Source organism: Rhinopithecus roxellana, chromosome 14 (genome assembly GCF_007565055.1).
Source record: "Rhinopithecus roxellana isolate Shanxi Qingling chromosome 14, ASM756505v1, whole genome shotgun sequence".
In the NCBI taxonomy this organism is placed as follows: Eukaryota; Metazoa; Chordata; class Mammalia; order Primates; family Cercopithecidae; genus Rhinopithecus; species Rhinopithecus roxellana.
The window spans coordinates 116,494,264-116,517,904 of NC_044562.1; positions in this window are offsets into that span (position 1 = coordinate 116,494,264).

Consider the following 23,641-nt stretch of genomic DNA (forward strand, 5'->3'; position numbering starts at 1 on the left):
TGTTTGCAAGACCTAATTTTCATACTTGATTAGCTCACTATGTGAAAGTTAGTGGTTCACATGTAGGACTATAAGTTACAGGTTAATGTGTTCATTGTTCCAATGATAGAAATTTTCATTCTCAATATATTGCAATGAGTAATAGTAAAATTGAAATTTATGTTATATATTCTTTGTGCTAATATTTCTGATCCATTTAGGTAGGCATCATCTTCAAAGCAGTATAGTCTAAAACACAAACTTGTCATCAGTTGGTACAAATCTTCCTTCCAATGTGATCAGATGCAACATCAGCTCTCCATTGCATATCTTACTTTTTATTACCTTCATTAAGGCATGTAACCGTCACCACAAACTGCTGCTCCACCACTGAATGGTACCTATTGTGCAGCATCCTGGCTGCACTCTAGGAGTTTCTCTTACAGAAATTTGCTCAAAATTTGCTTTCACTTCACTTCAGTTACTACAATTATTGGAGCCATGCTACAAAAGACACTCTTAGAGTTGTTGCAGTTGTACACATCAACACTATTTTTCCCAACGCCAAGGCTGGAACAATTTGAGTAACAAAATAAGTTAGTATTAGATTATAACCCAAAGTATAAAATGTATGTATTTACATATATGCATCTATACTGATATAAATAAGTCATTGAATAAATACACAAATGGGGAGAAAGTGACAAATCTTCTTTACAAAAGAATTTCAAAAAATATTTCAAAAACAAAAACTCTAGAATGTGGAGCTTAATTGTTCTCTCCTTAAATTTAAGCTGGACTTAGTGACTTCCTTAGTAAGAAGACAGTATTAAAAGGGGAAATAGTAACTTCATGCTGAAGAAATCAGAAAGACACTACCTTAATCAGTGATCAATGTTAACTTCACCAGTTGAAACCCCCTTTGCAAAAATTACGTTAGTGAGAAAATTACAACAGTAAAAGAAATCTGAGTTAACCCACTCCCCATCTTGCCTTTCCCTTAATTATTCCTGGACTTAGCTAATAAATGCTACAAAATTTCCATAAACATTAGAATCCTCAGAGAGACCAAATTATTTTCGTAGCATTGTAGTATTGGATATTGAAGCTCTATAGTATTTAATTTATCGAGAATCTGAGAATGGACAAATTTCGCTGGGCAGAATATTCAATTATCAAGAACAATCTATTTTCTAAATTACCATACGGGTGTGTGTATATGTGTGTGTATACCTGTGTGCTGTAAAAACAAAAGTGTATTGTCCCTGTGATATTTGTCAGATCTCCACCATCAGACACTTGATCTCTGCAGGCGGAATACTAGCTACTGTGTATTATCTCCAGTGGGTAATTCACCCCTGGTCCCCAGTCCTGGGTCTGCTCTTGCTGCCCAGAGGGTGGCTTATTATGTGCAAGAGCCTGACTGTATGAATGGGCTGCTCCAGGAAGGTGGGTCCAGATCAATCATTTCTGATGTTGAAAATTTACATTTGAAAAAGGGCTGAAAGTTTCTCAGTACCATGGGACACAACTATCAAGAGAGAAAACCCAGTGAAATGCCAGGATTGTTGTTGTGTTGGTGTTTTGTTTTGCTTTTTGTTCCATAAGTCTAAATAATCAATTTAAGCATTTTCATTCTGAACTGATCCAATTAATTAATTATGTTATCTTTGTATAAGATCTGCTTGGGAGAAATCAAAATAAAATCAGAAGCACAGGCGAAAGAGAGAGAGAGACAGAGAAGGGGGGGGGGTGGAAATCAAGTGTGGATAGTGGAAAGATAAAAGAGATAAAATCAAATTTGCACCGAATGTGTTCCAGGTCCAAATTTCCTCCAGGACACAGCTTTTGTAAGTAGCTTCCACAGCCCCTGAATGTGGCCAATGAGTGTTTTGCCAGATTCAATATAAATGTAACAAGACTCTTCAAATATCACCCTGCTGCTTGCCTCACTGGGCTGTAGTAGCTGTTTACATAGCTCATAGATAAACAGAAAACTCAATCTGCTTATTTCCAGCTACCATATTAGCAAAAAAGAAAGTTAACGAAGGACACTGCAAAGGAGTGTGGTGTGTTTAATAAAACACTTTCCCCAGGAATTGAAAGAAGCCTCTGCATGTGGGATGCAGCAGCTCATCACTAATTCAGAATCTCCCTTCAGCCTCAGACTTTTGTCTTTCTTCTTCCAACTGCCGCACTTTCAAGCGTGATGGCTTGCTGAGTAGGCTTCCCTACTCTGGAAGGGAGCTCAGAGGGAAGGGAGCCAGAGAGTTCATTAGGGGTATTTCACAGTCACTCAGATCCCAGGGTCTCTGTCTCATCTTCGCAGATCACACTGCTCATAGAGAGTCTTTCTTTATTTTGTTACTTATCCTTGTACTGCCAGAAGTCTACAAAGACGGGGCTCCTGCATGTCCCCATTCACATCAGTGGGATGTCAGCACAATTCAAAGCCTATCCTGCACCCGTGTACATTCACTGATTGCAAATCAGCTTATTGTATTTTAAAAATTCAACATTTTCTTGAAAATGCAGTATTTGAAGATGAAAATCTTATTCTAAGAGAAGCATATTACAAAAAGGAAGAATAAAATAAAGAGATGAGAGAGAAAGCAGGAGGGGGAAAGAGAACAAAGAAAACACAGACAAATGAACAAAGAGAATGATCAGGTAGGATTATGTTTTCAAATCCAGATAGCTGACCTATGAAACCAAATTTTGCTTAAGGTTTTCATTTACTTCTATGCATGTATTTCTTTTCAGAAACCTCTCATCAAAGCCAATCAGCATTGCTAATATATTGGTCATATTCCAGCCTTGAGAAGTCAAACTGAGCCAACATTATTAAAGTCCTGCAAAATCAAAAGAGTCAAGGCCCTTTCTCCACCAAATGGTCCTTTTTTCCTTCAGTTGTCTGGATATGGAGACTTGATTACAGCACATTCTCCTAATTATAAGGTCTACTTTGAACACATTGCTTTATTCCTACAAAGTCAATGGCCGTTAATGATTTTATCACTGAAATTCATGGTTACAGGTGGGCATTTGTAGTTTCAACATGAGCTATCTTTCAAAAAGAACATGGTTAATATGACTTAATAGGAACTACATGTTTTTATGAATCCATAGAATTACTCTCATTTCCCACTGATGAAATAAAACATCTGAAGCTTCAAAGAATGGCTAGGTGAAAAATGGGCTGAATTCTCCTATTTGGAAACCTGTATGCTGTCATTTCTGCCCAGGTGCAGTATTTATACCACTGAATCTTATAGATTCTAATTTCCACTCAGTCCAAGCTGATCTTTAGGGCAGAGAGGCTAGCCTAGTAATGTAGAAGCCAGCTACATGTACTTTTTTTTTTTTTTTTTTTTACATGGAAAGGACAACTGTTTCAAAATTTGGGCAACCCTCTTAGGCTTGGTCCTTTGCCTGACTGGTTGGCGGTTGTTTCATGTATTTGGTTGGTATAGAATGCATAGGCAGAGACTACCTTGCACATGTAGCGTACATCTATGCACATGAACAGAAGTAGAAACATGTATGTCTTTTCTCACTAGTTTAGAATCCAAAGAGCATTTATTCAAAGGCACCTGCACTGTGTTTAAGGTTTAAGGACTTTTCTTTCCCCCAGACCAATAAAGCAGGCATGATCCTTGACTTTAAATTGTTTAGACTCTGTAGGGGAAGATATGCAATAAATAGGATAAAATAAAACGGTGATTTAAGAGCTAAGTTATGATATATGAGAATATGTGTCACAAGACACCTAGGGGTTCATTGTCAAATGTCTGCATAAGTAATGAGTGTTATAAGATCAGATGAATGGTGTGAGCACCCATTAACTATTGTATCTCAGAGACAATGTGAGCTGTCCTCATTTCTGAGGTGTTTTTCTTTTTTTCTTTTTTTTTTTTTTAGAGAGAGAGAGTCTTGCCCAGGCTGGATTTTGCAGTGGTGTGATCTCGGCTCACCACAACCTCTGCCTCCCGGGTTCAAGCAATTCTCCTGCCTCAGCCTCCCGAGCAGCTGGGATTGCAGGCACCCTCCACCACGCCCAGCTAATTTTTTGTATTTTTAGTAGAGATGGGGTTTCACCATATTGGTCAGGCTGGTCTTGAACTCCTGACCTCTTGACCCGCCCACCTCGGCCTCCCAAAGTGCTGGGATTACAGAAGTGAGCCACTGTGTCCAGCCTGATAACTATTTTCTACAAGAGTAAAACATGTGCTGGTCCCTTGGGTATACCAGTGAAACCCATTGGTGTCACACTACAGGTTTATTATGCTGAGCCATTTTCATTTCAGCTTTGCTGCTCATTCTGTGATACCTTTTCTTTTTTAATCACCTATACTTTGAAAACCTGATCTTAGACTCTGAGCTTTAATACTCTGCTTTTCGAATTCTGTTAGTTTTCTCTGCAGCCAAATGTGCTTACATTCTTGTTCACCCAGTATTAATAAAAAGGATGTTTGCACAGCAGGGAAGCGTATTCTCATTTATCTCTGACCAGAAATGTGAAGAATGAAATGGCCTGATGGCCATTATCTTAACCCTGTGTGACCGAAAACATTCTGAAGTAGTGGAAGAAACAATTGGACCACAAAATCATCATTCAAGCTTTCTTCTATCAGCATTAGACTGCAGATTAAGTCCCCAGTCACATTTCTCATAAAGGACTTTTTTTTTTTTTTTGCAATAAATAAATATATTATTTTGTAGTCAACAAAATAGAGTCATCTAACTTGAAAGGCTACAAAACTCATGAGTTCAGAGCGCTCAGTGGGAGTTACTTGGCATATCATTCCCTGAAATTCCTCCTACCATTCACCCCATTAAAGAGGAACATTAAAGGTCATGACTGTGTTCCTCTCTTGTGATGTCCCAGTCATCCCTTGGAAGAAAGTCAAAGCCATGGAAAGATGTTTCTATTATTTCGTGACAGGAGTTTCATATTCAGTTTGCTGCATACAATATCTAAACATAAATGAAAGAAAAGGAATGAATGTATTGGGTTACTTCTCAGACAACATAAATAATTCTGAGACTTTTACTCTTGTAAGAAACTCTTCAAGAGTAATGTAAGAAGCAATGACACCCACACATATACACGACTAGTAAATATTTCTAAGCAAACTCTAATTAACAGAGCATGATCACAAAGAATCTTTAAGTAGATTTTATTGCTGATGGCTAGTCCTTCACTTATAGAAAAGCTTTTCAGCATTTCTGAATATGCACATGGGTTTAGTCAATACATGGCAAAGGCCAGATTCTCTATACACTCTTCCCCCTAAATTAATGGGTTGGGCACAAATTAATCTAGCAACTCATATTTCTTGGATATCTCTATGTATCTAGCACAGAAGGAAAAAAAAAGGAAAGGCAGGCTTTGTTTGCTGTCTGATATCCTTGAAAGACAATTAAGCGATTAGTAAAAAGCCTGCACTGGATACCTATAACAAAATGCCAAGGAAATGAAAGGCTAGAGCAGTGTGAAGGGCGAGCTACCTGGCAAATGCAGTTATCGAGTGGGAAAGAAGTCAGGAAATGGCAACATTACAGGGGTGTTTCTGGGGAGGAAATATAGCTTCAACAGAGCTTTGAAGGATGAGATGATGAAGGATGGCACTAGAGGGGTACTATTAAGGACTTGGGTCAAAATGCCAGAAGAGTTGTTTCTCCGGATCACTTCCTACCAAGAACAGTGCTGAGACACCAAATTCTCATCAAATTCCTCCTGGCCCCTGGAGGGGTTACCACCGTGGAATGGGAGGAAGTTGGTCTCCTGGTCCCACGTATCCCACAGGGGATCTTGACTCTCCTCCCCTACCACTCAGGGGACCTTGGGCTCCTTTCCTCTGACTCTGAGTTAGTGAATGGCACTCTTTCAGGAGGGCTGCATACTCTTCCCCTCCCCTCAACCTTAATGCCATTATAGCTATTCCACAGATGTCTTCTCTGAAGAAACATCTACTGAGGATTGTAATCCAGGTATAAACTATTAAAGTACTATATCAGGACAAGGAGTTGAAGTCAATCTGAAAGAAGTGATTCATGCAACAAAAGAAGACAAAGTATGAAAAATGATCATATAAATTGACACTTCAGTAAATAGGGAAAGCTAACTTGGTGTATGTTGGATGACTGTAGCTGGAGCAGTAAAAAAGGAAGGTGAAAAAGATGCTAAGTTTGGTTTAAACTATCTAAGGCAATAGAAACTGAGTTGTCCCTAGGCAGCTGATACCAAGTGGGTGTGTTACTTCTGTTCCCAGCACCTAGCAGAGTGTCTCCTATATAGTAAATACTCGAATGTGTTGAGAGAATTGTATTGGGACCAAAAATAGTACTTTTTAGTAGTTAGCATATAGGTGATGACTCAGAAACTACAAATAATTCCAAATAACCATGATTAATTCCAAAGTGTCTTTGCTGTCTCTATATTGTAGAAGGTGGGACTTGGAAGGTGGCAGACAGAAGTTATAACTTCTTTTTAATACTCAGGTATTGTTTAGGCTTTCTTTTTCTTTAAATGATAATGTACACCTAAGTCCAATATATATTAAAACAATACTCATAGCAACAATTTTGAAAGCGCTAAGCGGGGTTGTTCTGATTAAAGTGGGTGTGGGGGTTCCAGAACTCTGCCTCTCTACCCAATTCCCTGTGGCAGCCCTGTCACTCTTCTGTAGGGCTTCATGGAAAACCACTAACCCAGGCTTAATGCCCAGTCTGTTGTGTTTACCCTTGTCACTCTGGGTAGTTGAAACTTGTGGTCAGAACAGACACTTTGTAGGCCGACTATTGAAGCACTATTTACTAATTTGCAGTAGCCGCTGACTTCAGCAGCCACATGCCAGTTTTGCTGGGATAAGAAGGGCTTCAGAATATTTGATGAAAGAGTGAGGGAATGTCGTGAAAGGGTGGAGCTCTTTACACTCACAGATGTTGTAGGGGTGGGGGTGGGGTGGAGTAGAACACAATAAAAACATGTGGCCTGAATGGTTAGCCCAGGCCCTATGTAAACATCTTGTCCTGGTGGTTGAAAAGTTATCTTTTCTCATCATTTTTATGTACCAGGGGTTCGAATGAGCCACAGAGAAGCCGCAGCAGCAGATGCTGTTCCCACGAGATTTCTGGAATCCATTTGGCCACTGTTCACCTCAGCAGCCGGGCATTTGGACGTCTCAGAACAGCAAGCTTGGCATTGAAGCGTCTGTGGTACTCATTTTGATGTGCACCTGGGCTTGAGCTCCCCCGGCCAGCTAAGAGCTATTTCTCACATGCCCTCATTGTTTCACACTCTCTCTCCTGGGAGAGAGGACATTTGTTAACCATTGGGAAGACAGAGGCTTTGAATCATGCCTCTCACCCACAGTGACACGTGGACTCTAAGCCCTGGCGCCTCGTTGTGTCCAGAGGAATATGATCTTCCTCTTTTCTGCCGTCTGCGAAATATGCAGCACGTTCGCTTATGAGACAAAAAAAATAAACAAAACTGGCCAGTCTTCTCTCTCAAAGGTGAGAGGTGCAGACTGAGGTTACTTCTGCCAGACACAAGTTCCTTGTCCTGTGGTGCTCCTTAATAAACGGGTTCATGCTGCCATTTAACTAAATGCTCTGCAGAGAACATAGTTGATACGGAAGAATTTCCCAGAAAAGTTCTGATTTAATGGAACATAAGATTTTTTAATACATTTTATTTTATCAAAAATAATATTTAATTGCATTTTATTAAAATTTAAATTTATCATTATGTTTATTGTATTAAAATATGTGTATTTATTTTATTTTATTAAAAATAATGGGCATCTGAATCGTCCAGGCAACCACAAAGGAAACAGACAGTTGTTCAACTAACATCAGGATGAGTCAAGCGCTCAAAATGCAAGTCAGGTTACGGCAACTACCAGGCAATTGTCAAGTTTCCCCTGTACCTGCCCCTTGGTTCATGGGGCTGGTCCCAGGTTTATGAGGTAGAACAATAAAGTGCCTCTCTCTTCAGCATAGGAAAGCACATAGGATTTGGTTGGCTACTCAGCTTAATTTAGCTATGTGCCATGTTTCCCTGGCATGTCATGTGGGGCACACAGTTTAAAAATGGAATAAGGAAGCTGAGGCTTGCTTAACTCGGGTATGAGATTTAGTGCCGAGGCTCCTGTGAGATCCCGAGCCTGCCAGAACTGCACTGTGCTGCCCTGGACCCCTTCTAACCTGAAAGACAATGTGTGAGGCCAAGCCTAGTGACCTGAAAGGAGCGCTTGAATAGGTGAGCTGTGTTCTGAGGAGGTCAGGTACTGTGGAAGGAAGGGCTCCCGTAGTAATGGCACCACACACAAACTTAACTGAACTCACTACACACATCACTTATTACCACTGTCACTTAGGTGACAGGTCTCACTGACCTTGTGCAAATTATAGCTGCCTCTGTATGTGGCCACGGAAAACAGAGGTGACAACCCTTAAGAGAACAGGAACTCATCTAATGACCTCTAATTACAGACGTCAAACAAACTGAAAGCAATTCCTCCCCCTGCTTTCCTGAGATTCCCTGGGCTTAAAAGGCCCACAAAATATTTCCTTTCACAAATGTCACCAATGCAATAGCAAATGCGCATCACTTACGCTGACAATGTTTATGTCAGTCAAATTATATAATAATTTTATAAATTATAAAATAACAATGCCCTAACTAGTCACTGCCACCACTGACATTTTATCATCAAAGCTAAAAATTACAGTCAAGGTCCTAAGGCCACAGCTTGAAGCCAGAAAGTGTCAGAGCCACCTTAGTTTACCCCAGCCTGCTTCAAACTGGTTCCCACGACCCTGTACTTTTGATAGTAGAAGCAGCATGCAGTTCCTTAACTACTCACACCTCGTGAGAGTGAGATATTACTAGGTCACATATGCAGCCTGCTCTACCCTAATCCCCACCACCCCCCAACACTGTACCCCATCTCTCCCTCTCAGGGACTCTGAGCCTGGAGTCAGGGCCCATTTACAGCATGTATACTTGGCTTAGCTCTTCCTCAGAATTTCTGGAATATCCAAATCTAAGGCCTGCCAAACTTTTTTTTTTTTTTTGACTGGAAGGAAAACTGGATTGAAATCATTTCTACCTTCCCCTCAGACTCTCAAGATAGAAGGCGCTGACTCAAACAGTGATTCAGGAAAAGAGAAAGCTGTAAAATCCTGGTTTATGGCACTGTGCTGCATGAAATAAATTACCTGTGAATGTGTTGGCCTGCACTGCCTACCTGGTGTTTTAAATTTGAATTAGTTGTCAATATTAAAAAAGCAGGAGCTGTCTCATAAAAATCAATTTATGGATTCTCTTAAAAATGTAGAGTATCTGGCAACACTGGGCCTGCAGTCGTGACTGGTGATGATTAGCTGGAATCTATTGACTCTGCACAGGGCAGGCTCCCCTAGACCACCATGGCCTCCACCGTGCCCCAATATAAAGTCTAATATCTGAAGCTATTTAGCACCTTGCTCTGAATCGCCTTCATTCACTTACATTATCTGCCTCGCCGCTACATAAGCTTGAACTTGTGAGCTCCACTTCAAGTCGCACAGTCTACTTTTATGAATCACTTCCCCTGCTGCCCATGATAACTGGCCTAGATTCTCTTAAAACATCCATGAGCAGTCTTTGAGAAGAAGTGATATAGAGCCATTCCTTCTTCATGAAGATTCTTGACTCAGGTTCCAGCTGAATATCTGTGTATGCAAAGAGAATGACCAAAGGTGTGCAAATTAAGACTCTTGAAAGCAAGTAGAGGCATCATAATTCCTCCAGATAAAAAATGTTGCCATAAGTTTCATAACTAATGTAAAGATATGTGACAGAGTTACTCAGTAAATGCAGTTTCTAAAATACAGTAGGAGACTGAGCAATGTGGGTTCCTTCAAAAAGTAGTGCATAGGAGCTCAGAAAAAGGAGAGGTCATTTAGAGGTGGTATCACCCAGGTAGTGCTGTTAATGGAGGTGGCATTTCAGCTGGGCTTTGAGGAGTGAGTATATTAGTCCGTTTTGATGCTACTAATAAAGACACACCTGAGATGAGGTAATTTGTAAAGGAAAAGAGTTTTAATAAACTTATAGTTCTACATGGCTGAGGAGGCCTCACAATCATGGCAGAAGATGAAGGAGGAGCAAAGGCATGTCTTACATGGTGGCAGGCAAGAGAGTGTACAGGAGAACTGTTCTTTTTAAAACTGTCAGATCTCATGAGACTTATTTGCTATCACAAGAACAGTAATGGAAAAACCCACCCCCATGATTCAATTACCTCCCACCAGGTCCCTCCCACAACACGTGGGGATTATGGGAGCTACAATTCAAGATGAGATTTGAATGGGGACACAGCCAAACCTATATGAGCAAAAGTTAAACATATAGAAAGAGAACGGAGGAACCATTTGAGAAAAGCACAGAGGGTGGGGAATATGGGCATACTAAGTAAGAGAGTGGTTCAGTTTGCCTGGAATATAGCTGCATTCTCATACTTAAGAACTGTAAACTATTTAAAATGGAAGGTTCTCATGTCCACCTCCAGAAATTGTATTTCAGTGGGTCTGAATGCAGCCCCAGAACCTATCATGAACCATCATCACAAGTGATTCTGTTGTGAAGGGAATACAGTTCATATTTGGAGAAAAACTTGCATCAGGTGTACAGTGGTGGATGCAGGAGAGGTGGCAGGGTCTGGACCACAGACAGCTTTAATTTCAGGTCACAGAGTTTAGAGTTTTTCCAGGAGCCACAGAGACTTACTTTTCCTGCCGTTCAATATTAGCATAAGGAAGGGGGATTTCTTAAAGAGGACACTCAACTTTAGATCCTAGGAGGCACCGTTAACCGAAGCAGGGAACATGAAGAGAGAGATTGTGCGTGGTCCTCAGATCAGTTTGTAACCCTCAGGTTTTGTCATCATCAGATTTCCTCTGTCTCTAACACCACCAGCAATGGTGAAGCAGATACCCATGGTCCCTGGCCCAGATCCCTCTCATCTTGGCCTCCAGGTACAAATCTTCCAGGACTCAGTTCCTCATCTGTGAAATGGAGATGACAATAATATATTTCCGTATCTGTTGAGGGTCTAAGTTGGTAAAGTATCTGAAAGCCCTTTGAGAACTACAAACATGTAAGAAATTATTTTCTTAGGCAGAAGAATAGATTTTTGAAGTTCCTAGCATGGCTAAATGAATGCCAATACATATATGCCATGGTTTACATGTGTTTTCAGAGCATGTAAATGTAATGCTCATTATGAAGTACTAAGAGGAAAAATATAAGCTGGAAATAAATTATCTAGAGCGATTACATTTTTTTATTGCCATAACATATGTGGGAAATATAGTAATGTGTAAACAGTGGTTTTCTCTAGTGGTGAGATTGTACATAAAATTATCTTTTGCTTGATATGTTTCCCTTGTATTTTCAAAATCTTCTTCACAGTCATTTATTACTTTCATAATCGGAAAGAAGAAACTTTACTTTTCAGTCTAGTAAAGCCATTCTGAAACCAGTGACACTGGGGAGCAGTGTGCTCTTAAGGCCTCTCTTCAAAGACCTTAGTCTACTTGTATTTTGACGATTCCTGCTTGAGCACAGACTTATTTTTTAAAATTGAGTGTGTGTGTGTGTGTGTGTGTGTGTGTGTGTGTGTGTGTGTGTGCAGTTTAGATAGAATCCACAGGGTAAATGAAAAGAAAAATGCTAAAATGTGTGCTTTGAGTATGTGAAGACTAAGTCAATATATCTCAATTAGAACCAGGAATCCTTCCAATATTTACATTGGATTTGCTTCCAAATGTTTGGCTTTTAATGGGTTGTAAATAAATTGGGAGGGACGTAACACTGGAGCATAATAAACACAGAGAATGCTAACGTCTGAAGAAAAGAAAATAAGGGAATTTGTAGGAATAAGCCAATGCTAGTTCAAAAGGGGACATAATCTTATTTAGAATTTATCTGATTTTTTTTTGGGGGGGGGCAGAAATAGAAAAGCAGGGATACGTGAGAAGAGACTTGAGGCATTGTATTATACCCAGGGCTTCCAGAGAGACAAGAACTGGGTGTCTCTAGGATGTTTAACATAGCTTGAAGCCAGAATGAGATCAAACTGCATACAAAGCTAGGACTTACTAAAGTCAATATGGCAGACTTCTAAGGTCTGAAAATTAACAAGATGAGAAGAGAGGGAGAGGATTGCGTCTTCATTATGTGCATTACTGAAATTATCAGAATGAAGGACAGAGACAGAGACCAAATGGAGAATAAAGTACAGGTAGTGTGTGTTTCAGAGGATGACCCTAAGGTAGAAACCATGATCATTCAAACTGAATTTCTAATTTGCTAATTATTTATTCAGAAAATTTATTCAAGTCAATGAGGTAAAAACAAAAATTATCGTTTCTCCCTCATAATTAGTGTTGACTCTTTTTCTTCAGAAGAATGTGAGAAATCTATGGAAGCTAGAGTTACCTGGGTAGGAAAGAGAGCACGTAATAATGTCGGTATAGCAGTTTGTATTCTGCTAATAGATTTGCAATGTAAATTGCAAAAGGGAATTTTCATTTATCAAGAGAAGAAAGTACGTAAAGCAATATAAAGCTGAAAACCTAGTTTCTCATCAGGCTTTTATGCCAACTCCATATTTACTTATTGTAGAAAAGCAAATGAAAATATGTGTGAATGTGACCTAGAAGGGTCATGAAATATTTCAATCTTTGTTGAACTTAGTCACTAGCTTTCTTCTGGTCATCACAAGAATGTTTTTTTTTATAAGAAATAAAGCACTTCATTTTTATTTCAAAGGCCATTTATTTTCCTATTTAAGCAAATATAAACACTAAACCCTCAAAAATGTCTGTCTTCTGGAAATGTTTGATGATTGAGATGTAAATTTGGTATTTGCATTTATATGCTTTTGTTTTAATGCTTATGTTTATATGCTTTTGTTTTTATTCTTGGAGGTAGAAGATAGAATGGCTTTATTCAAGTCAGTAACTAGTTTGGTTTTCCACTTTACCTTGTTGGTATCTGACTGATATACTTATTTTCCTAGAAACTTTTTAGCGATAATCCCTATTTTCCAGGACAAAGATACATGTAAAACAGATATCTATTTATAACTATAAATATCTTGCTGGTTTGGCTATCTTTTGTTTTAAAATATTAATATCACCATTTAAATGCTTTTTAGATTTACTTAATTTCAATAATCTCTTATTTATCAAGTTATTGCATTATTCTCCTTAGGCATAGTCTCATAATTGTATCACCAAATACCACTGGTATCTGGTAATAATAAATAAATGCAATAAAGACAAAGTTTAATGCTGCCGTGTTTTGTTTTTCTTCCTATTGGGTTCATCCTTAATGTTTCGGGGTTTTACAATTATATGGTCATGGCTGGTTTAGCTGATAAAGAATATGCCCGTCTATACTTTAAAAGTTCAATACCATGCCAACTTAAAACATTCAAATAAAAATCCCTTGAAATTGTCGTTGTTTCTTCAAGAATTTATGAACTATTAGAAAAACTGTGTTCACATTGTTTCTAATTTCATTCATCAAACAAAGTTAACTGGTGACAGAGATAAGAAAACATGGCTTCCTCATAGAGTTCTGACCCCTGTAATAAGTACCTGAAAAGATCCATAAGGCAAATGCAATGCTATTTTTTTTTTCTTTTCTTTTTCCTTAAGTTGATTCGGTTTAAATTGTGGGGGATATGATAGGGGATTATCTTTAAAAGAAAGAGAAAAATTCAGCACAAATCAGATACCAGAAACTTATATTTATTAAATTTTTAAAAACTACATTAGATACATCTTCTGAACACTAATGAAACAGAAAAAGTTCATAGGAACACACTTATTTGGAAATCAGCCATTTGCTTTTTAAAAAATTTTAGCTTGACTCTCTAAAGGAAATTACCAGAGATACTGAAGACTAAACTAAGACCATCCCAATAACAAACCACTCATGTAGTAATTAATAAATGATAATTGGAATGAACCAGAGACATTTTTTCCTCCTGAAGTGGCAAGTTTTATGCCTTTTAAACAACTTGCTGTTATTTTCAGTGAAGAAAAGGGAAGAGAGGGGTCATGAAAAATTAGACAAATCTCAATCAGAAGGGATTTCAAACACCTGGCAGGGCCCTGTAGGGATGACATTTTAGCCTCTCAAAGCTACTTCTCCCAATAGTAAATCTGTCCAATGCATGTCCCCTCCACCAAGAAGCATCCTTTGCCATGAATTTTGTTTTTACTCTATTCCTCAGGAGACGACTGAGTCAAATATACTCTACACACTTTTTTTTTTTTTTTTTTTTGAGACAGAATTTTGCTCTGTCACCCAGGCTAGAGTGCAATGGCACAATCTCAGCTCACTGCCACCTCTGCCTGCTGAGTTCAAGCGATTCTCCTGCCTCAGCCTCCTGAGTAGCTGGGACTACAAGCATGTGCCACCACTCCCGGCTAATTTTTTTGTACTTTTAGTAGAGATGGGGTTTCACCATGTTGGTCAGGCTGCTCTCTAGGTCCTGACCTCATGATCTGCCCTCCTCGGCCTCCCAAAGAGCTGGGATTACAGGTGCGAGCCACCGTGCCCGGCCTGCACTTTTCTAAAAAAAGGAATATTTGAGATTTCACTAGGTGGAAGAACAGTTATTGTGACAAAGGTTTGCATCCTAAATGGATAGTTCAGCCATGCACTTTTTAGTCCATAAATGAATAAATAATAAAAAGCTGAGTTTTTAGATGAAACATGAGTTAGAAATCATTCCCGTATAGGTAGCAGTGTGGAATCTTTCTTTCTAGGAGGTATTCTATACCTTTAACTATTTTGCAGTAACATCAAACATGAGTCTCTGAGTTAGAAATCAAACGAATTTTCTCGCCAAAATGAAAGTTTGCAAAAAAATAACCTTGATTTTTACCCTTTGAAAGGAAATAATGAGGCTCACACCTTCTCTTTTCTTCAGGGTTTGTCTGTTTGACAGAGGAAGGGCATCAATGTTTATTTTCACCTGTTTTCTGCAGCATCCTGCCGATGACATCAGTGTCCTGTCTGCCGTATTAAGGGCAATGAAGGTTATGAAACTAGAAATGAATCTAGTCTGAGAACAGATCACGCAGTCCTTCCATATGCATTGTCTTTGCAGTGGTATGAAAGTATGAGTCAGTATGACTCACTTGGCTTCCTGACCTAGCCAATTGTCTGGCTCTCCACATTAAAACAGTCACCTGAACCAGCTTCTCTGTTCATTTGTGTGACCTCCAGGTTTTCACCTTTCCTTTGCCAAGCATCAACCTGAAAATTTTCCTCACACATTAAGATGCATTCAAAACCTTGATATTTAGGACGATACAGACAAAATTTTTGGAGTCTCTAATATTATAGCTGAATTTTATGTTTTTATAGCAAAATGTTAAATTCTTCGGAATCTAGAAGACATTTAAGAAACAGACAGAAGTTTTTTTTTTTTTTTTTTTTTTAGATACAGATTTTTGGGGAAACCTAGTCTCACTGTAGCCAAAGGGCCCAGGTTGGGAGAGCTTTGAAATAAAACTGTAACTAACACCCTATTTTGTACTTATTTGATTTATCCTCCTCCCATTCCCCAGGCCATTCCCCGCTTTGTATTAGAAATGGTAGACTAAGGAATTTCAGAGATCATCTCTTCCAACACCTTGTCTAAAGGAGGTCACTGCAAACAGAAAGGTGAAATGCCTTATTTCAAGTTGATTCAGGTCTGAACCCTTGTCCGGCTTAACAACAGAATTCCGAACAGAGTTCAGTGAACCCTGTGTAACATCAGCTTTGGAGTGGTGGAAGGGTGGGGAAGCTGAACCATTAGCAAATGGGCAAAAAGCTTTCTGAAGCAGAGAGAAAGCATTTCTACAGCCGATTAGACAAATCACCCTTAAGAGAAAACATATTTCTCGATTAAAGCCTGCCAGCATGCAATATTTCCCAATTAGTTCAAAGAACACAGTCGCAGATGTTAGCCAAAATATGCTACATTCTTTAGAAACCCTCATATCAATGCATAGGATCTCTTTGATTTTATGAATGAGTTTCATGGTATGTGTGTGCGCGCGCACGTATGTGTGTGTGTTCCTTTAAAAAGAAGAAACTTATAACCTCAGAAATGTAAACACAAACACACCCACTGAAAGCACATCGATAGCCTGGCTGATGTTTAACACTAGAGCATTGAAACGGGCAAAGTAATAGATGCAAGTCCAAACTGTCAGTGTTCCAGCTTATGAAACCTTTGACCTAAATCCCACTCAAAAAGCTAAATAAAATATTATTTCTTCCATGAGTAAGGTTGCCATATTTATCAAATAAAAATTCAGATAGGGAATAAATTTTTAATATAAGGATAGCCTGTGTAATTTCTAATTTACCTGACATTTAAATTTAACTTCAACCCTGTGTTTCATCAGGCAACCCAATTTAGGAGAGCATCAAACCGTATAGCTCAGCATTTATGAAAGTATTTGTGAAAAATAAACACATATATGTGCAAATCACTCTTCCACTTCTTAACAAACTTTCCTACTTGAGGGAATTGCTAAGTCCAGAAGACAGGCCACTGGAAGAGCTGTAACAAGCCACAATGAAAATTCCATCCAGAAATCTTGGAGGCTGAGACATTCTGTGAGAGAAAATACATTGTACGAAAACATGCTGGAGCAATGGTAGCAAAATGTTTTCTTGCCCACCTTTTTGCAAATTTTCGTCTGCTGCCAAGTGGCCAGCTGGTACGATTTTCTTTTCCTTTGGCCAAAGTCCATTTACAAGACCTACATTGATCTTGGTTTATGTCATTGGGCAGGTAACATTAGAGTGTGCCACAGAACATGTTGAAAATTAATCCCATTTGCTGGGAGGGTGGGGGAAGATTCATATTCTCATGACTTTTAGACTCTTGGAATGTTAGAGCTGGAAAAGCTTTATTACTTATAAGATCATGTAACCCCTTCATAACGCAGACTTGGATCCAGGTAGCCTAAATGATTTTTCCAAGGACTTATAGCAGGAGCCAAGGCCAGCACCATGGGTGCTGACTCCTGGTTTCAGCCACTGTTCCACACCTCTGCTATAATCAGATACCAGAATTGGGGTTGACAATATGTGAATGAACTACAAATCTCTTCACTAGTGTTTTCAACACTAGGGACCCTGCTGTTCTTTCATTCATTTTACTCTGCATCAATAGGAAACATAGCAGTGATGGCTACTGCTACTGATTGGCTGCAGGAGTATGGCATAGTGGGCAGATCATAGGTTCTGGACTCAAACAGAGCTGCCCAGCTTCTGCTCTGACTCCTTCCTAGCAGTGAGGACTTGGGTAGGTTAGGGAACCTCTTGGAGCATCTCTTTCCTCATATGTGGAATAGGGGATCATTGTGGTACCAATCTCAAAGGATTCTTGCTGGGATGACATGAAATATGCAGGCAGAGTTCTTAGCACAGGGCTTGGCACAAAGTAAGTCCCCGATGAATGTCAGCCTCTATCCTAAATCATGAATATAGAGTTACGGCCTGTTTTTGCTGCATTCACGTTTCAACCAGGAATGACACACATCTCTACTTGGAAATAAATATTTGAAGTATTTGCTCTTAGATCAAGGCATAATATTCCATGAAATACACAGATAGCTTGAGCCAATTATCCCACGCAGCCAGTTAAACAATCCCATCTTTATTATTCAGAAATTGAGTGAAATTGGTTGAGCAGTGGTGTGGGGAGTAAAGCTACATATTACAAATGTTCTCTCTTTCTCTCTCATCCCTCCAAAATATTCAAATGGACAGGGCTGATTATTTTATTTGGCTATTTTAGCAACTGCATCCAATTACATGGCTGACTCATTTAAAGATGGTTGAATATAGCAGAAGCAAAATTGCAAGTCAGCAGAATATCCCTTTGACAGTGTCTCACTTCTCATACTCCAGTCTTCTCTCACTGCTCCACACCCTAAACATTGTTTCCTTTTGTAACTAGGATTCCTAAAAGCCAAACTCTGTCGCTCCCATATACACTCTGACAGGCCACCAGGGGCAAAAATGACCTTTCTCTACACTACCTCCCTGCACGTCCATTAAATTTCCCATTTCTTAAGTTGGCTGATCACTTTAGGAGTTTTGAGAAAGAAAATTGTGCTGATTCAATCCAAAACGTACCAGATGGATGGCCCAGTTAATTCAACCCAGTGTTTTTACTTTTTAAAAAAGATTTAAAGCCCCAAATATAGTAGATTTTTTCTGAGTTGTAGTATACGTTGAGGTAGCAATGTCTAAAGGAGAGAATTTTAAGCCATGTGACCTAAGGAGGGTAACCCAAATGTCCCCAAGTTTTCTAGGCTTCAGGGATTACTCATCTTGTTAATACCAACTGACATGGAATGTGTCCTATCTTGTACAGCCATGGGAAGTCAGCTCTCTCCCCCTTGTATTTCTGTAAATCCTAAGGAATGCTGACATGTTAGACAAATCCATCCTGTAGCGATTTGTCAGCTCTTGTTGTGATCTGCTGCTCTGAACATCTTTGTTGGATACCTCTTTCCACATCATAACTCTGCTCTAGGTTGCTGCCATTCTGCCTTATATGGCTAGGCACCAAACATTGAACCAGTATCCACCTTGAAATTCCCAAAGTACAACAAACACCAGATTATGGTTTTCAACAACATTTTACTATGGCTTGAGATGATCTGAGGTGAACTGCAATGCAAAAAAAAAAAAAAAAAGAAAGAAAACAAAACAAAATTAAAAATTCACTACTCACAGAGAATCCAACCGAATATTCTTCCCCGAAAAGATTTCCTACCATCTCTCTTTTAAGCCTCCTCACTCCACCCCATCCCCTGCTTTTAGCTTGTACCACGTTCCAGGAATTGGGTCATCTGCCAAGTCTATAGGAATTACAGAAAAAAACAAGAGAGGTGTCTGCAAGCATCTTGCTCCAGGTGGTGCCCCAACCCAGTGGAATGAGGTGGACTGTGGTGATTAATGGACACGTGAGTTAACCAGGAGAGAAACTGACTTATGACAGCTGAATTCTTCTCCAGGGATATCCTAGGAGGACATGCTTGTCTCAGAGTAACGCTGGGCTTAGGAAAACGGACATCTTCCAGGGTCCATTTCTGAAATACATGCAGTTGAGGAAAAAAAAAAATGTTTCTCATGGTAAACCTTTTATCAAAAGCACTGTCTACATCATCCTCTGTTTCTGCTCAGTTTTTCCTGTTTGCACTCTTCTCAGAGACAAGCACCCAGCCATTCACTTATTTATTCATTCAGTAATTATTTACTAAGTACTTCTTATATCCTGGGTGCAGTGCTAGTTGTTAAGGACACAGGAATGGAAGTAACATCTTTGGTTCCTCCCTAAGGACCTCAGTTAGCAGACGGTAGGTGACACACAACTAGAAGCAACCCTTAAATATAAACACTGCAAACTGTGCTCAGTGCTGTAAAGAAAAAGGACATGACTTTCTGAGAGTCATTGAAAACTGTCTTTTAGGTTGGGGGCAAGAAAACACTTTATGGAGAGGTGATGTTTACACTGAGAAAGAAGGATGAGAAGGAACTAGCCAAGTGAAGACAATATATAAGTATGGGCACGAGTGTGGGGTGGGAGGAGAGAAAAAGAAGATGAAAAACATTCATATCAAAGAAACACTGTGTGCAAAAGGCCTTAAGGGCATTTTACAGGAGCTCAAAGAAGCAGCAACAACAACAACCAAAACCAGCCAACAACAAACTCAGACACCTGGAAGCAGTGATGCAGAGAGCGGAGATGAGATTGGAGGGTGGCCAGGGACCACTTTTTAAAGGCATTCATTGTAAACCCTAACAATGCATTGCGTTGCCCTCTTATTTTAAGTGTAAAGGCAAGATTAAGGATGAAGGGGATGAAATGATCGGTGGTGTAGTTTTTAAAAAATGACTCTGTAGAGATAATGAATTGGTGAAAGTAAAAGTGGGGAGATCATTATTGGAGTGGTCCAGGTGAAAGGTAATCATGGTGAAAGCAGAGAAAATGAAGAAAAGTGAAAAGGCTTGGGATAAATTATGGAAGAATAGCAAGAGTGGAAAGCAAGAAATCAATGACTCCCAGAGGGTCACAAGAGAACCTTCTGGCATCTTGGAAGTGATCCAAGTGGTGGTTACACGGCGTATTCATAAGTAGAAGTTGGTTGAACTGTACGCATCAGATACGTGTGCTTTATGCTCTTTTTGCTCTGTAGGCTATACAACACAGGAATAAAAATGTTTAAATAAAGTTTCTGGCTTGTCAACTGTGTGGGTATCAGTGCCTTTTTCTCAGTTGGGAAAGCCTAAGGGAGGAGGTGAGGGCAAGGAATCAAGAGACCCATTTTGGTATGTGGGCACTGAGGTCCCTGAGTGTCACCCAAGTAGACATGCCACTTGGTCAGCTGTGTTTATGCATCTGGGACTGAGAGGAGCGACCTGGGGATAAATATCATGGACGCTTCTCATTTTCAGAATTTACTGCTCCATTCTGAGGGAAATCAGATAGGAAATAATAAACACATCTTCTGAAAAAACAAATTGTAGGAAGTTAAACAGGCTCATAAAATCTTAAGAAGTTTTTACACAGACTGTCTTTCGTTTCTATTGAAATTACAAAGGTCTGATGGTAACCAGAAGCACTATTGGGCTTTCACTCTGTGGAATATTTCTGAAGTTCTGGCAGCAGAGAAAATATTCATAAAAATTATTTCCTAAAAATCATGAGTGGCCTAGATTTTATTATTGTTCAAAATCTTTCACAGAACTGCAATACAACTGCTTATGTGGATGATTTTGAAGTGATTAGACAAAATACAGGCATCTATGCCTTCCAGACTTTTGGAAAAAGTAACCAAAAAGGAAGATTCCAATCAAGCATTTTAATACCTAAAGGCTATGGTAAGTTACAATGTCGACTTTGTTAATTTAGTATATACTAGTTAGCAATCAGTGACAATATATTTGCACCCACATCTCCCAAAGTCACACTCTTTTTCCTGGACTTGGAGTTATAACAAGAGGAATTGCAATTATCCAGGTAATCAAAACAAAATTACCATACTTTTTATTCTTATAAATACATTAGATAACCATTTTCTCTGAAATTGACTAAATCACTTAGTGTCTTCATTATATATTACTCTGCCTCCTTGATCCTTTTTTATTTCGAGACAAATGAATCTCGGATGATACAATGAAAACAAAAGTAGAAGATGGCCGAATAGGAACAGCTCCAGTCTCCAACTCCCAGCGTGAGCGACACAGAAGACCGGTGATTTCTGCATTTTCAACTGAGGTACTGGGGTCATCTCACTAGGGAGTGCCGGACAATCGGTGCTGGTCAGCTGCTGCAGCCTGACCAGCGAGAGCTGAAGCAGGGCGAGGCATCGCCTCACCTGGAAGCCAAGGGGGAAGGGAATCCGTCTTCCTAGCCAGGGGAACTGAGACACACAACACCTGGAAAATCGGGTAACTCCCACCCCAATACTGCGCTTTAAGCAGACAGGCACACCAGGAGAATATATCCCACACCTGGCCAGGAGGGTCCCACGCCCACGGAGCCTCCCTCACTGCTAACACAGCAGTCTGCAGCGATCTATCCTCAAGGCAGCAGCGAGGCTGGGGGAGGGGCGCCCGCCATTGCTGAGGCTTAAGTAGGTAAACAAAGCCGCTGGGAAGCTCGAACTGGGTGGAGCTCACAGCAGCTCAAGGAAGCCTGCCTGTCTCTGTAGTCTCCACCTCTGGGGACAGCGCACAGCTGAAGACCAACAGGGGAAGCAGCGGGGGCCGGTGAAGACGCGAACGCCTCTGTCTGACAGCTTTGGGGAGAGCCGTGGATCTCCCAACGTGGAGGTTGAGATCTGAGAACGGACAGACTGCCTGCTCAGGTGGGTCCCTGACCCCTGAGTAGCCTAGCTGGGAGACATACCCCACTAGGGGCAGTCTGACACCCCACACCTCACAGGGTGGAGGACACCCCTGAGAGGAAACTTCCAAAGGAAGAATCAGACAGGTACACTCGCTGTTCAGCAATATTCTATCTTCGGCAACCTCTGCTGCTGATACCCAGGGAAACAGGGTCTGGAGTGGACCTCAAGCAATCTCCAACAGACCAACAGACAGTCCTTCTGACTGTCAGAAGGAAAACTATCAAACAGGAAGGACACCTATACCAAAACCCCATCAGTACGTCACCATCATCAAAGACCAGAGACAGATAAAACCACAAAGATGGGGAAGAAGCAGAGCAGAAAAGCTGGAAATTCAAAAAATAAGAGCGCATCTCCCCCTGCAAAGGAGCGCAGCCCATCGCCAGCAACGGATCAAAGCTGGTCAGAGAATGACTTTGACGAGATGAGAGAAGAAGGCTTCAGTCCATCAAACTTCTCAGAGCTAAAGGAGGAATTACGTACCCAGCGCAAAGAAACTAAAAATCTTGAAAAAAGAGTGGAAGAATTGACAGCTAGACTAATTAATGCAGAGAAGATCATAAACGAAACGGCAGAGATGAAAACCATGACACGAGAAATACGTGACAAATGCACAAGCTTCAGTAACCGACTCGATCAACTGGAAGAAAGAGTATCAGCGATTGAGGATCAAATGAATGAAATGAAGCGAGAAGAGAAACCAAAAGAAAAAAGAAGAAAAAGAAATGAACAAAGCCTGCAAGAAGTATGGGATTATGTAAAAAGACCAAATCTACGTCTGATTGGGGTGCCTGAAAGTGAGGGGGAAAATGGAACCAAGTTGGAAAACACTCTTCAGGATATCATCCAGGAGAACTTCCCCAACCTAGTAGGGCAGGCCAACATTCAAATTCAGGAAATACAGAGAACGCCACAAAGATACTCCTCCAGAAGAGCAACTCCAAGACACATAATTGCCAGATTCACCAAAGTTGAAATGAAGGAAAAAATCTTAAGGGCAGCTAGAGAGAAAGGTCGGGTTACCCACAAAGGGAAGCCCATCAGACTAACAGCAGATCTCTCAGCAGAAACTCTACAAGCCAGAAGAGAGTGGGGGCCAATATTCAACGTTCTTAAAGAAAAGAATTTTCAACCCAGAATTTCATATCCAGCCAAACTAAGTTTCATCAGTGAAGGAGAAATAAAATCCTTTACAGATAAGCAAATGCTTAGAGATTTTGTCACTACCAGGCCTGCCTTACAAGAGACCCTGAAGGAAGCCCTAAACATGGAAAGGAACAACCGGTACCAGCCATTGCAAAAACATGCCAAAATGTAAAGACCATCGAGGCTAGGAAGAAACTGCATCAACTAACGAGCAAAATAACCAGTTAATATCATAATGACAGGATCAAGTTCACACATAACAATATTAACCTTAAATGTTAATGGACTAAATGCTCCAATTAAAAGACACAGACTGGCAAACTGGATAAAGAGTCAAGACCCATCAGTCTGCTGTATTCAGGAGACCCATCTCACATGCAGAGACATACATAGGCTCAAAATAAAGGGATGGAGGAAGATCTACCAAGCAAATGGAGAACAAAAAAAAGCAGGGGTTGCAGTCCTAGTCTCTGATAAAACAGACTTTAAACCATCAAAGATCAAAAGAGAC